This window comes from Chlorocebus sabaeus, chromosome 25, assembly GCF_047675955.1.
Source record: "Chlorocebus sabaeus isolate Y175 chromosome 25, mChlSab1.0.hap1, whole genome shotgun sequence".
Classification (NCBI taxonomy): domain Eukaryota; kingdom Metazoa; phylum Chordata; class Mammalia; order Primates; family Cercopithecidae; genus Chlorocebus; species Chlorocebus sabaeus.
The window spans coordinates 24,982,814-24,998,630 of record NC_132928.1 but is presented as its reverse complement, the minus strand read 5'-3'; the positions used below and the strand labels follow the sequence as shown (position 1 = coordinate 24,998,630).

The 15,817-nt window shown below is 46.9% G+C and overlaps 1 protein-coding gene across 2 annotated transcripts in view; it reads right to left on the bottom strand.

The window, feature by feature from the left end:
* The window catches only part of PIK3C2B (phosphatidylinositol-4-phosphate 3-kinase catalytic subunit type 2 beta), a 71,348-nt gene extending 66,615 nt beyond the window's left edge, over nucleotides 1-4,733 (bottom strand). Inside the window, exon 1 of one of the 2 annotated variants that reach the window (XM_007988804.3) lies at nucleotides 4,108-4,733. The gene's annotated coding sequence lies outside the window, so the exon portion shown is untranslated. The remainder of the gene's footprint in view (nucleotides 1-4,107) is intronic. The other variant, XM_007988803.3, reaches the window with a different exon arrangement.
* Nucleotides 4,734-15,817: the final 11,084 nt, after the last annotated feature.

The window sequence follows — 15,817 nt, the reverse complement described above, 5'->3', positions numbered from 1 at the left end:
TACTAACTGTATGACCTTGAGAAAGTCACTTTTTCTCAGGGAAGTGATGGCCCAGGTCCTTTCCAATTTTGATACTGTATGTGATCATACAAAATGCAAGAACAAGCTGGGAGAAGTGGCTCATGCCCGTAATCCCAAGACTTTGGGAGGCTGAGGTAGGAGGATCACTTGAGACCAGAAGTTCAAGACCAATCTAGGCAACATAGAAATCCTGTCTCACGGGCGGATCACGAGGTCAGGAGATCAAGACCATCCTGGCTAACCCAGTGAAACCCCGTCTCTACTAAAAAAAAAAAAAAACCAAAAAAAACTAGCCAGGCGAGGTGGCGGGCACCTGTAGTCCCAGCTACTCGGGAGGCTGAGGCAGGAGAATGGCGTAAACCCGGGAGGCAGAGCTTGCAGTGAGCCGCGATCTGGCCACTGCACTCCAGCCTGGGCGACAGAGCAAGACTCCGTCTCAAAAAAAAAAAAAAAAAAAAAAAAAAAAAAAGAAATCCTGTCTCAACAGAAAAAGGAAAAAAAAAAAAAAAGCAAGAATAGTCCCTCAAGTTTCATTTTATAAAACAGATGCAAAATAAAGCAAATATGAAAACACCACCACAAGAAATCTGCCTTAATTTCCCCAGGATCCTCCAAGTCCCTAAACCTTCTATTAGTGCTGCTCCGAAGGCAGCAATATGACTTGATCAGATTATCCCACATCTCCTCCTTCCTTGGAAGGTAGAGATAGAAATAAAAATGCATAGAAAAGCAGACGAGGCCCAGACAAATTTATTATGCCTACATGCCCATGAGATGTCCCAGGCTGGTGACGTCTCATGGGCATTCAAGGAATCCATTAAGAATGAATTCTGAGGTTGGACATGGCGACTCACACCTGTAATCCCGGCCCTTTGGGAGGCTGAGGCAGGCGGAACACCTGAGGTCAGGAGTTCGAGACCAGCCTGGCCAACATGGTGAAACCCTGTCTCTACTAAAAATACAAAAAATTAGCCAGGCATGGTGACACACGCCTGTAATCCCAGCTACTCAGGAGGCTGAGCCACGAGAACCCCTTGAACCTGGGAGATGGAGGTTGCAGTGAGCCGAGATGGCACCACCGTACTCCAGTCTAGGTGACAGAGCGAGACTGTCTAAAAAAACAAAACAAACAAACAAAAAAAACCACGAATTCTGAGGCTGGACACAGTGGCTTATGCCTATAATCCTAATACTTTGGGAGGCCAAGGCAGGAGGTTTCTTTGAGACCAGCCTGGGCAACATACTGAGACCCCATCTCTACAAAAAAATTAAAAAATTAGCCACATACAGTGGTGCATGCCTGCAGTCCCAGCTACTCAGGGTGGGAGCTGAGGTTGAAGGATCATTTCAGCCTACTGCACTCCAGCCTAGGCAACAGGGAGAGACCCTGTCTCAAAAACAAACAAAAAGAATGAACTCCACAATTTTACTGTTCCTTTCTGTTCTCCCAAGACCCAATATTTCTCTGAGTAGCACTGAGGCTATGAGCACAGGGTATGGAGTGAGACTGCTTGCTTCAAATCCCACCTCTATCACGTACTAGCTGGCTGACATCAGTGAGTGTTAGAGATTACATTACTTGCCAGCTCAGCGTTCTCCTGTCTATAGGCAGTAGCCAGTCTTTGGAAGGTGTTTATCCCTCCTCAATTCCTACAAATATCATGAGGCAGGCCCTCCTTCTCTCCCAGTTCCCATCCTGCCAACACTGTTTAAAGAAAAATACCCAAGGAATATAGCAGTTACCTTGGTATTATCACATTACTCTTTCCTGAGCAGGAAAGAAAAGGTCCCAAAACATCCCTTGCTCCATGTGGCCCTCAGATCCCACCCTATGCCCATCCCTGACAGTTCTCCCTCACTTACCAGGAAGGCTAAACCCAGTATGAATAATCATTTGTAAAGTACTCTGTAGTTTTCAGGGTACTTTTGCACACATGATTTTGTTTAGTTCTTGGTAAGCAGTATTTGATTATCAATTCTGTGAGCCAAGGCTACTCCCCCACCTCCATTTTACAAATAAACAAACTAAATCTTAGGTCCACAAATTGTCTGTGCTCACATAGCTAAAAAGAAAGTCACACCAAGACACTGTTTTCTCTACTACTTCACATTATGATGTCCAAGTTCACATCCTGAGAACATGAGGAGCCTGAACCTTACGGCTAGTTACAAGCCACTAAAAGGAACACAGACCTCCTCATTTTTCTACCCACTGGTCCAGGCAGGGCTATCCAGGCTGAAGGACCACAGACATGATACAGATGCAAAGCACCAGGCAACAGGAGGAGTGGGGACACCACCAAGAGGGGACCAAAGGCCCACGAGGGTATAGAGTATCTGCCAGAGCATACTAGGTCATGACAAAGACCAAAGGCATTCCAGACCACCAAGGAAGTTCAAAGGAGCTCCCCCAGAAACAGCCCAAGTCCCCAGATAAACTGACCCTTCCTCACCCAGCACAACCCTTGGCCCTTTCTCACTCATGCTTCCAGTGGAGAAGGAAATGGACAAGCAGCCAGGCCTGAGAGCTTGATCAGATTCAGCTATACACACTTAGCAGGAAGCTCAAAGCCATGGAAATCAAACCTCAGGCTCTCCCAAAGGCCAAAGGAGAGGTAGCCACAGCCCGGGTCTAGGGCTCCAGCACAGAGCCACCATCTCTTCAGACGCTGATTGCCAAGCAGAGGTATAAAATGTGCCTTGACTTAATTTTTCTGTGGACATAACCTCAAGATGGGACCGCCAGACTCTGGAGGAGCTGGGATTCCAAAGGCTCACTGCCTCTGTGCTCTGGGATCGGCAGCTGGAGTCGGGGAGAGGGAAGTATTTTGGGGTCGCGTTGCCACCCGCTGGGCCATTTCTCCTCCTAATATCTTCCCAAGGCCTAATGCAGCAACAGAGTAAGTTTTCATTCAGCACTGATTCAGGGTTGGAATTTAGTGCAAATTGCTTACATCTGCCTGGCCATATCCCAAATAGGTAGTTTAGAGCACGGAGGAGGGGCAGCATTGGCCCACTTCTCGGAGCCCGGGTAGCTGCCTGCTAAAGAATCTGGTGCCATGCTGGGACCAGCCAGCCCAGGGTACAAAACTCTCCAACAGAGTTGAGAAAAAACAGCCCACGAGGGCTGCCAGAGACAATACAGCGATTCCATCCCACGCATGATTGGAAGGACTGGGGCAGGGAAGCTACGAAGACCCCAGAAGCGGGTGGAGATGAAGAGAAAGCAGGCCTGAAGGAGCAAGAGCAATGGCAGATCTCACTCACACACACACACCCTCTTCAACTAAGGCCAACTAGGGTGTGTGCACTAACCTCATACATTTGGTAACCTCTTCCCACAACCCAGGAGCCTGCCAAGCCCCTGGGATCCCCACCCTACTCCACCCCACACCAGCTTGGCAGCCTTGCTTGCACTTCCTGCTGCGATTGCTCCTCCAACATCAAAGTCACCGCTGTCGGGAGCTGAAAATGAGAGACAAGTATAGGCCAGGAGAGCAGCGCCTTCTCCCAGCACCGGCGAACTCAGGCCTGAGGGTCCCTCTCCCTCTTTCAAGCTTTCAGTCTCCTTCTGCTGCAGTATCCTTATAAGGGAGAATCCAATTCTACCCTCCGCCCGGCTAAGAAATGTACACATTCCCCAGGCAAATGCCGACTTCTCACCCAGTCCACAGAAGGCACTAACCCCATCACAGGACAGGTTTTGCTTTTTTTATTTCTCATCTTAAATAAACAACCCCCAAAGCCATTGGCTGGTTCAGATCGCCCTGCAGCTGGGAGCCAGGAAGTGTGTTTAGCTAGAAGGGGGTGGGGACGCGGGTGCCTGGAGCCCCAGAGGCCCTGAAGCTGCTGGAGTGGAGTGGGGTGGGGTGGGGTGAGGGGCAACCTGCTCTGCGCGGCTGGCAGGACCTCGGGCTCCCACGGCGTACGCCGCTCAGCCCGCCGCCAGGAACCCTCGGCTGCTTCCATTGTTGCACCTCCGCTGTTGCCATGTTGGAGGGAGAGCCCCCTGACCTCGGCTGCCTCCACTCTGGGGGCACTTTGCAGACCCCGGGGCCGATGCTACGCGCAGGGTGCGTGTCCTACCTGCGCTAGCTGCTGGCTCTGCTGCAACACCCGACGTGTCTTGTGCCCGGCGACGTGGGCTGCTCGCTCCGCGCCTCACGGGCTCGCTCTGCGGCTCCAGGCGCCTCTTGCACCAGCGCGAGAGGAGCTGGCCGGCCGCACGCCGCCTGCTCCCGGGCCGCTGCCCTCTCCAGGCTCCGCACAGACCCTAGGCTCGAAGGGGCAGAGGGAGAGGTAGCAAAGAGCGCAAGGACCAGCTTGCGGGGGTAGGGAGGGGTGCTCTCCACCGAGAGCGTGCGCGAGCTCGCAGAGTCAGGCCACCCCGGGTGAGACAATAGCGGGAGCAGCGGGCGAGAGAGGGGAAGCCATCTCCCGGACACCCGGCGCACTGCACGGCGACGCGAGGCTCGGCCAGACCCTGCCTGGACAGGCAGCCACCCGGCCGCCGGCTCCAGCCGCAGCGCCGAATCCGCCGCGAGCTGGAGGGCGGGGCGGCTGCTGGAACCCGGGCCGTCCTTCGCCTCTCCCCTCCCCTTCCCCCTCCTCTTCTCTTCTCCTCTCCTCTCCTCCTCTCCCCTCCGACTCCCGCCCCACTTGCCATTGCGTGGGGGAAGAGAAACGCGCTGGCGTCAAGTTGTGCTCTGCAACCCAAGAGCCAGGATTTCCACTCCCCACTTGAGTGAGGGTTTTTGCGGATGGTCGTTACTTTCCCCTGCTGGAACCTTGGCTTTGGGTCAGAGGAAAGCGCAATCATTCTGCTAGAAATGACGGTACTGAGGTCCAGTTATCCGCTTCAGGAATTTCTACCATAATTACGGTAGCGATGTTCGGGGGATCCCCTACCTTGAGGGTTAGGTGGGGGTAGAGAGAGGCTGTCTCCGGGCTTTACACACTCAGTGTCATTCGTCTTTCTGTCTCCTTCCTTCTTCCCTTTCTGGAAGGGGAGTCTCGTTTGTTTTTGTATTCGCCCAGGTGGATCTTCCGAGCTGCGATCCAGAAAATAGCAGTCAGCCTAAGTGGGGAGGGAAGATAGAAGATCCTTCAACCCAACTTGGGTAGTGGGGGGGAAAAAAATCTTTCATACAATATGTTATATTTAAATTTTCTACTCTAAATACCTTTCTTCCTGCAGTGGTCTCTGGAATAATTTTCCTAAAGGCTCCACCCAAAAGAAACCATGAGTTGGCCAGATCCTCCTTTGCATTTCGTTTGCATAGTACCAACGATCACTGATCTCAAAGTATATTTTCCTAAAAACGTGAATCGTGTTTTCCTCCACTGCCCTCATTTCTTCTTTCTTTCTCGACAGACTATGAAGATTAACACCTGATTCTCACTCAGCCTCTCAAGTAAAACCATGATTAAATAAATTTGTTATGCTTTTCTCTTGTTAACTTGTCTTTTGTTACAGAAGTGTTGGCTATGACTCTTATGATGGGGAGGAAAGGGATCACCCCCCTTTCTGCTCCTACAGTGCCTTCTGTACCCAATGCTTGTGACTGGGTAGTCCACTTCACCCTCTGAATATCAAGAGTAGCGTCCTCACCTATCACACAGGGCTGTCGTAATGATCAAAGGAGAGAATCTAGGTGAAACATCTTGATAATTAACTGAAGGCAGCTTGGTCTACACATATGTCATAATGTATATGATGCTACTCCTGATCTCAGGAGCCACAGGGGTTAAAAAATGTGTCCATGCAGGCCGGGCACGGTGGCTCAAGCCTGTAATCCCAGCACTTTGGGAGGCCGAGACGGGCGGATCACAAGGTCAGGAGATCGAGACCATCCTGGCTAACCCGGTGAAACCTCGTCTCTACTAAAAAATACAAAAAACTAGCCGGGTGAGGTGGCGGGCGCCTGTAGTCCCAGCTACTCGGAAGGCTGAGGCAGGAGAATGGCATGAACCCGGGAGGCGGAGCTTGCAGTGAGCTGAGATCTGGCCACTGCACTCCAGCCTGGGCGGCAGAGCCAGGCTCCGTCTCAAAAAAAAAAAAAAAAAAAAAAAATGTGTCCATGCACGTATTCACCACTTGTTCACCATACAAATATTTATGACAGCTTACTCTGTGTCTATCATCAGGTCAAACTCAGGAGCCTGAGAGAACGCAGTGTTACAGGGGCCACTGGTCATTCTATGCTGCTGGGGTGAAAAGTCTGAAGGAAAGAACTAACAGGAAGTAGGCCTGGGTAGCTGAGTGGATGATCAGATCACAGGCTTTGTCATGCATTTTGGTAAGGAAAAAATTGAATAAAGAGAAACCAGGGCATGCCAAAAAGTTTAGCTGCTGTAGGTGACAGAGAACATGCTATGCACAAATGGAGCTGGCAAGTAGTGTGACCAGAAAAAAACTTCCTGGCATATTATAGAGAAGGATTTGGAGGATGCACTGCGTGTCTCCCCTGTGCCCCTCCAGATCTTCCTGGCCCTCTGGCTTCCTAGACGGGGTTGGCCAATGGGAGCCATGGCTGAAGACTGAATAAGGAGGGAGGTCAGGGGAAACCGGATATTTATTCTTCAGGATTCCTCTCTTTGGGGTCACAGTGCACTGGCTGCCACCCTCAGCCAAAGATCACAGCTTCTACGGGTGGTTCTCCCCTCCCTCTCTCTTTTTTTTTTTTTTCTTGAGACGGAGTCTCTGTTGCCCAGGCTGGAGTACAGTGGCTCACTGCAACCTCTGCCTCCTGAGTTCAAGCGATTCTCCTGCCTCAGCCTCCTGAGTAGCTGGGACTACAGGCGCATGCCACCACACTCAGCTAAATTTTTTAGTAGAGACAGCGTTTCACTGTGTTAGCCAGGATGGTCTCAATCTCCTGACCTGGTGATCCACCCTCCTCAGCCTCTCAAAGTGCTGGGATTACAGGCGTGAGCCACTGTGCCTCTCTCTTGATTCAGGAAATCACTCCCCTCCTTTGATTTTTCGGGCCTGGGGGTGGAAACATGGATTTGCTACTGGCCCTAGTAGATTGTACATTATTTCTTGTGGTTTTTAAAATTGTCTCTTTATTTTTTAACTTCTCCTGAAATTACCCCTCAAGTGCAGTGTGCCATTTGCTTTCTGCCAGGACCGAATAACACAGCTTAGGAGTGCGGCCTGGGAGCTCAACGGAGAAACCATGGCTACCTTCCAGGTGGGAAATCAGGGAATCTCAAAGCAGTGCCAGAGTTGTGGCAGTGGGGATGAAAAAACCAGGCGGATACAAGAGATACTTATTAAGAGAAATCAATAAAATTTGATAAATATGTAAAATGTAGGAAATTAGGGAAGAGGAGGACTCTGGAATTATTCCCCATTTGAAGCTTTAGAAATTGTTGGCAGGTGGTACCATTCCCTAAGTTAGGGACAATTAGTAAGACAGGGCCCAGGTGTTGGCAGAGGGATCTTGCACTTAATTTTGAACATGTTGGGTTTGAGGTATCTGTGGAATGTCTAGATGGGAATGTCTAGTAGACAGCAAACTGATGAAACTAAGCTCAAATTGGGGTGTGGATAAGTGATAGCAGCTTTGGATTCTGTAGGTTATACGTGGTCAGTGAAGTTATAAGCCTGTACGAGGTCGTCCAGATGGGCATGAGGAGGAAAGAAGAAACAATCAGAGAGGTAAGAGAAAAACTGGAGGCCACAGAGTGTCAGAAACTAAGGTGGGAGAATCTCAGAAGAGAATGACTGGATAACAAGTGCAGCAGGAACCTCCAGGAGGGTAGGGCTGGAAAATGCCCTTTGGATGGGCAAGAAAGTCACTGGTGCTCATGGAGTAAGAGTGGTCATAGTTAAACCAGCCTCCAGTGGGTTGTAGGCCTAATTCATTCCCTGATTCAAAGCTGGTACTCAATAAATTCTTGGTCAGTAAGTGAATGAATGAACCTGGATCTAGAATAAAAGAGACATGCTTTTTCTAGAAGCTTGGCAATTTAAGACAAGGAGAAATATAAGGCAGTGGGTACAAGGGAATGCAGGATCAAAGGGGAGATTTTTGTTTTTTCTTTTTAGGATAAGAAAGGCTTAAGCTTGTTCATATGCTGAAGAGTAAGACCAAGGAGAGCAAGATCATGAATAGGAGGGAGTTGGGACCCAGGCATGTGAGGTGGAGCTGCCTCTGATATCTTTGAGAGGAAGGCTGTACAAAAGCAGAGGCATTTGTAGACTGGTAAAGAGACTAGAACTTGAGAATAGATGTTGAGAGGACTGGTTGCTGTCTGGTAGTCTCTAAGCAATCTGCTGAGAGAAAGGGGCTCAAGATGAGGTTAAAGGCTTAAAGAAAGTGGTTAAGGTTGCCACGCACGGTGGCTCACGCCTATAATCCCAGCACTTTGGGAGGCCAAGGTGGGCGGATCACCTAAGGTTGGGAGTTCCAGACCAGCCTGACCAACATGGAGAAACCCAGTCTCTACTAAAAATACAAAAGTAGCTGGATGTGGTGGCGCATGCCCGTAATACCACCTACTCGGGAGGTTAAGGCAAGAGAATCACTTGAACCTGGGAGACAAAGGTCCCGGTGAGCTGAGATTTCGCCATTGCACTCCAGGCTGGGCAACAAGAGTAAAATTCCATTTCAAAAAAAAAAAAAAAAAAAGTGGTTAAGGTTAAAATAGAAAGGAATAAGGAATGAGAGTGGTAGTTCCAGAGAGAGGAGAGAGAGAATTGTCAGCAGAGTTGAAGATACAGCTGGCATTGGATACTCTAATATGTTGTGGCTATGAATAAAAACATTCGAATGTTTTCATCATTTTCTCCTGCAGCACTTGGAAGCCCAGGTATAGAACATGAGGCCAGGTTTCCAAGATAGGTACAGTGGAGGCATAAAGGGAAAAGAGGGCACTGACAAAAGACGAAGTCCTCAAGAAGGGAAGTGAAGCTCAGCAAAGGCTGTGAATCTTAAAGAAGGAGGAGGAAAGGGACTGGGCTACCTCTAGTCTTATTTCCCTTCCAATTTTTTCTCAAGCAACCCAGCCAGGGTGATGTTTCCAAAGCAAACATCTGCTTCTCCTGCTTAAAATCAACTAACATGTAGGGCATGGGATTTTTTGACTTTGGTTTTTAAACATCTGTATTCTCAGAGCCTAGAACAATGCCTGGCACTTGTGCTCACAAAATTTTGGGCAGATGAATTAATGGATGATTTTCTCTAACTCTTAAAGTCCAATCTACTAAGGAAACTGAATTCTCTCACAGTCAGACCTTGCTTTTCACTCTAGCCCCAGAGAACAAGGACTTGGTCTTGTGCATCCCTGCATCTCCCAAACTGCACCTACCACACAGTATTCAATAAATATGTATTGGATGGCCTCCCACATTCCAATGTAAACTTCATACTTGGGCCTTACAAAACTCCCTACAGTTCCTAGAAAACACAATATTCTCACCTAAAGGCCCTTCCACACGGTTTCCTGGAAAGGGCCTCCTACCGCCAATCCACCTCTACCCACTTCCCTTTATGCGGCTATCTCTCTACATGGTAGGCAGAAAAATGGTCTCCCAAAGGAGGAAATGTCTACTTCCTAATCCCTGGAACCTATGGCTGCATTATTTTACGTGGCAAAAGGATTTTATGGATGTGATTAAGTTAAGGCCCTTGGGAGTGGAAGATTAGCCTGGATTACCCAGGTAGGCCCAATCTAATCACGTCAGTCCTTAAAAGCTGGGAACCTTTCCTAGCTGAAGTCAGAGAGAGACGTGATAATGCAAGAATGGTCAGAAAAATGCAACACTGCTGGCTTGAAAGTTGAAGCATGGAGGTCCTGAGCCAGAGGGTGTGAATGGCCTCTACAAACTGGAAAGGTCAAAAACAGATTCTGCCCTAGAGCCTCCAGGAAGGAATATGACCCTTCAGATACCTTGATTTTAGCCCAGTGAACCCCATGTTGGGCTTTTGATCTACAGAATTGTAGGATAATAAATTTATGTTCCTTTAATCCACTAAATTTGTGGTCATTTGTTATAGCAGCAGTAACAAACTAATACATCCTACAACAAATTCTCTGCAAAACTTCCCTAGAGTGCCTCCTAAGAGTGTCTAGACATACCCAATAGCTACTTGGATTGTTACACTGATCATGGGTGTTATAATTGCTTGTCCACTTTTTTCTGAATTGTGGAGGGGACAGAAGAGGAGTACAACAGACTGTAAGCTCCTTAAAGACAAGGAATCTCCATTATTTTCACCTTTGAATTTCTAGGCCTAATTCATTGCATGATTCAAAGCTGGTGCTCAATAAATTCTTGGTCAATAAATGAATGGATGAAAACCTGGATCTAGTTTATGGGAAGACAGAGTGACTGAGCCAGAAAATGAAAAGCTTGAGAGTCTAAGATTTCAGTGGTGACCGGGTGTGATGGCTCATGCCTGTAATCCTGGCGCTATGGGACGCCTAAGCTGGTGGATTGCTTGAGCCCAGTGGTTTGAGACCAGCCTGGGCAATATGGCAAAACTTCATCTCTACAAAAAACACAAAAAATTAGCTGGGCATGGTGGTGTGTACCTCTAGTCCCAGCTACCCTGGAGGCTGAAGTGGGAGGATCACCTGAGTCCAGGAGGTTGAGGCTGCAGTGAGCCATGATGGTGCAACTGCATGCCAGTCTGGGCAACAGAGTGAGGTCCTATCTTAAAAAAAAAAAAAAAAGGCCGGGTGCAGTGGCTCAAGCCTGTAATCCCAGCACTTTGGGAGGCCGAGATGGGCGGATCACGAGGTCAGGAGATCGAGACCATCCTGGCTAACACGTTGAAACCCCGTCTCTACTAAAAAAAAAAAAAATACAAAAAACTAGCCGGGCGAGGTGGCAGGCGCCTGTAGTCCCAGCTACTCCGGAGGCTGAGGCAGGAGAATGGTGTAAGCCCGGGAGGCGGAGCTTGCAGTGAGCTGAGATCCGGCCACTGCACTCCAGCCTGGGCGACAGAGCCAGACTCTGCCTCAAAAACAAAACAAAACAAAACAAAAAAAACACAAAACTTTCAGTGGTAATAATAAGTAGATTACTGGTCAGGGAGCAAATGGCTGAAATCAATGGAAGGAGATGATGATAGAATCTGTTTATCTGTGCTATTTTCTCTTATAGCTCTGCTCTAGGCTAGGACTAATCTGTAATACAACTCCAAGCTAATAGTTTGAAAGGCAGTATTTAAAACAATTTTATTTTAAAATCCTTCAGTAGGCTTTCTTCAAAAATGTTCAAATATCTTTGAAGATGTTAGAGATGGGGTTGGGGTGCTCTGTAAGTATTTTATGGATAGATTGACTTCTTCAATCCTTTGACTCTTACTGGCTTTGAAATCAGTCCTACTTCTTTCCTATACCTTTTCAATGATCCATGACATTTGAGGGCTGCGTTGTTCAGGGAGTATTTGTTCCAGTATATGAGCTCTTGATGTGGTATGAGATTCTTGGGCTCAGCCAGGCATGGTGGTTCATGCCTATAATTCCAACACTTTGTGAGGCGGAGGCAGGAGGATCCCTTGAGTTAAGGGAGTTCAAAGGTAGCCTGGGCAACATACCAAGACCCCATCTCTACGAAAACATTTTTTTAAAAAAATTCACCAGGCATGGTGGTGCACGCCTATAGTCCCAGCTACTCTGGAGGCAGAGGTGAGAGAATCACTTTAGCCAGGAGATTGAGGCCACAGTAAGCTATGATTGCAACACTGTCTCAAAACAAAAAAACAAAAACAACCTGTACTATGCATCTTCTTAGTACCTTGTGATGGTCTCAGCTCCAAAGACTCTATGCGCTATACTGTGATGATAGAAGACTGGGCCCCAGAGTGGGTAGCTACGACTTGGTGTTGGTTTGGGGAAGTCTGGGAAGGAAGGGTCCACAACGTTCCCCCTCTGTGCCTAGCTCACTGCTGTGGAAGCAGTGGGTAATCAGATTGATGGTGACTTTTTTCAAACGCAGTGAGTCTGATGAGGAGGGTAAAAACATCCCTCTAAAAATTATTATAGTAGGGATCAACGAAATGAAAAGGCAACATACAGAATGGGAGAAAATATTTGCAAACCATGTATCTGACCAGGGGTTAATACATAAAATATATAACGAACTCATACAACTCAATAGCAAAACAAAACAAAAACAAATAACCAGAATTTTTTTTAATGCACAAAGGACCTGAATCAACATTTTCCCAAAGAAGACATACAAATGACCCACAGGTATATGAAAAGGTGCTCAACATCTTTTTTTTTTTTTTTGAGACGGAGTCTCGCTCTGTCGCCCAGGCTGGAGTGCAGTGGCCAGATCTCAGCTCACTGCAAGCTCCGCCTCCCGGGTTTACGCCATTCTCCTGCCTCAGCCTCCCAAGTAGCTGGGACTACAGGCGCCCGCCACCTAGCCCGGCTAGTTTTTTGTATTTTTTAGTAGAGACGGGGTTTCACCAGGTTAGCCAGGATGGTCTCGATCTCCTGACCTCGTGACCCGCCCGACTCGGCCTCCCAAAGTGCTGGGATTACAGGCTTGAGCCAGCGCCCGGCCGCTCGACATCATTAATCATCACAGAAGTGTAAGTCAAAACCTCAATAATGAGATATCACTTCACACCTGTAGTGTGGTTATTCTCAAAAAGTCAAAAGATTACAAGTGATGTCGAGGGTGTGGAGAAAAGGGATCCTTGTACACTGTTGGTGGGAATGTAAACTGGTACAGCCATATGGAAAACAGTATGGAGATTCCTTTAAAATATTAAAAATAGAACTACTGTACAAACCAGCAATCCCACTTCTGGGAATATATCCAAAGGAAATGAAATCAGTATGTTAAAGAGAGGCCTGCACCTCCATGTTCATTGCAGCATTATTCACAATAGACAAGATGTGGAATCAGCAGAAGTATCTGTCAACAGGTGACTGGATAAAGAAAATGGGGGCTGGGTGCCGTGGCTCATGCCTGTAATCCCAGCACTTTGGGAGGCCGAGGTGAGCAGATCACCTGAGGTCAGGAGTTCAGACCAGCCTGGCCAAAATGATGAAACCCTGTCTCCATTAAAAATACAAAAATTGGCTGGGTGTGGTGGCAGGTGCCTGCAGTCCCAGCTGCTTGGACGGATGAGGCAGGAAAATCACTTGAAACCAGGAGGTGGAGGTTGAGGTTGCAGTGAAGTGAGACCATGCCACTACACTCTAGCCTGGGCAACAAGAGTGAAAACTCCGTCTAAAAAAAAAAAAAGAAGAAGAAGAAGAAGAAATAAAGAAAATGTGATACATAAGGAAATCCTGCCATTTGCGACGACGTGGACAAATCTGGAGGACTTTATGCTAAGTGAAACAAGCTAGAAACAGAAGACAAATACTATATTATTTCACTTATATGTGGAATCCAAAAAAGTTAAACTCATAGAAACAGCAGAATGGTTACCAGGGGCTGGGAGGTGAGGGAAACAAATAGATCTTGATCAAAGAGCACAAACTTTCAGTTGTAAGATGAATAAATTTTGGGGATCTAACATACAGTACAGTGACTATAGTTATTAATGATGTATGGTGTACTTGAAATTTGCTAAGAGTGTAATCTCAAGTGTTCTTAGCACATACACACACGCACACGCTTTAAAAATAGTGGGAGAAATTTAATTTAAGAACTAGGAGAATCACCAAATATATAGAATCTGTGAGTTTAGCCTGCCCTCTAGTGGGAAAATTAAGTTCAACAGTCTGCATAAAGAAGCTTCAAGAAGCACTCCAGGAAGATTTTATGCTAAAGGACAAGATGGCACTTGTGTTTCTGATGCAACATAAATGAAGCAAACAGATTCATTTCATGCTATCTCAGATGGACTTTGCAATGTTAACAAGCCAATCTTTCAATAGCTCGCCATTGCCTGTAGGATAAAATCGTTAGCCTTAGCCTAACGGAAGTGTAGTCTCCAATGTGACCTCACCCCTCTCTATCTCCCTCTGCTCCAACCAGACTAAGTCATTCCCCATTCTCTAAATACATCTTGTGGTCCCCACATTCCTTCCAGATTTCCTGTTTTCCTCCCTACTGTGCCTAGGTAACTGCTGTGGAAGCAGTGGGTAATCAGTAAGCAAATTTTTGATTGATTAATCCCATTCAGTTTATTTAATTTTAAAACAGCAGGTTTTGTTATCCCGGAGGAAAGGGAATGTGATGTAACAAAGCCTTGGGGAGGAAAAAACTTGAAGACCCCTTTATCTGTTCTTGCCCTTTGAAGGAGGCCTGGATAGACACCATTTCCCTTCCTTAAAATTTAAGTGGTATAATTTATTTCCACATCGCATTCATAGAAACAGTGCTGGGAGTTTTTCCTTATCTAACACAGTGGGTGCTGAAAAAAAAGTCTAAATAAATAAATGTCTGTGTTTTGCTCATTATAATTTCTTTATTACACCACTGACAGCTACTTGTTTAGACTTAATTATGATCATGCAGTTTCCCTGCTGAAAACTCAAGGGCCCAGGCACCCTCATTTCATAAACCCTGCTTTCCTGTCCATCTTCATCTGCCGCCACTCCACTTTATGTTGAAATTGTTTGTTTGTGTGTCTTCTTTCCTAGACTGTTAGCAGGACCCATGTCCTACTCATCTCAGACTCTAGGGCTAGCGCAGAGCCTAACCTGTAATAGACGATCAGTAAATGTTTGTTGAATTAAATCACTCCATTCTGGCACATTTTGAGTCTGTTCCTTCTAATCTTATTCACAACGGAAAAAAGTAACAGAATGGTAAAACTTTAGGTTTACAGGTTATCTCAGAGGCCATCTAATCAATTTCCCTTATTTTATAAATGTGGAAACCCAGGCCTGCTCAGGATCACACAGTTTGTTGGTCTTTGTTCTATAAGAATCAGACAATAGTAGGAAAGAAAAATTCCTCCAACTGAGACTGAGCTATTTTGGTGTTCATTGTGTTCAGAAGTCACTAGTACCCAGAAACTAAAATAAATTCCCTTATCAGTATTTGAAATTTCATAATCTTGTGTTCCACAACCCATGTGTCAGGGTAGATGAAATTGATTTTAGGTGGCTGGGTGCGGTGGCTCATGCCTGTAATCTCAGCACTTTGGGAGGCCAAGGCAGGAAGATTACCTGAGGTAAGGAGTTCGAAACCAGCCTGGCTAACATGGTGAAACCCCGTTTATACTAAAAATACAAAAAATTAGCCAGGTGTGGTGGCTCGTGCCTATAATCCCAGCTACTCTGGAGGCTGAGGCAGGAGAATCACTCGAACCCAAGAAGTGGAGGTTGCAGTGAGCCAAGGTCGCGCCATTGTATTCCAGCTTAGGCCACAAGAGCGAGACTCCGGCTCAAAGAAAAAAAAAAAGAAGAAAGAAATTGATTTTAGGAGAAACTGGGCTGATCTGGAGATTTGTATTCTTAATACTCTATGTTGCTCCCACTGGTGCACACTGCTTTGGGAGGATTCGTCTTGTGAATCTGTCTTGAAAACAGCAACTTGAGGCGGGTGCGATGGTTCACACCTGTAATCCCAGCACTTTGGTAGGCAGAGGCAGGCGGATCACCTGAGGTCAGGAGTTCGAGACCAGCCTGGTCAATATGGCGAAACCCCCATCTCTACTAAAAAAATTTCAAAAATATTAGCAGGGCGTGGTGGCACGCGCCTGTATAATCCCAGCTACTCGGGAGTCTGAGGCAGGAGAACTGCTTGAACTTGGGAGGCAGAGGTTGCAATAAGCTGAGATCCTGCCACTCCACTCCAGCCTGGGCGACAGAGTAAGACTCTGACTCGAAAAAGAAAAGAAAAGAAAAGAAAAGAAAAGAA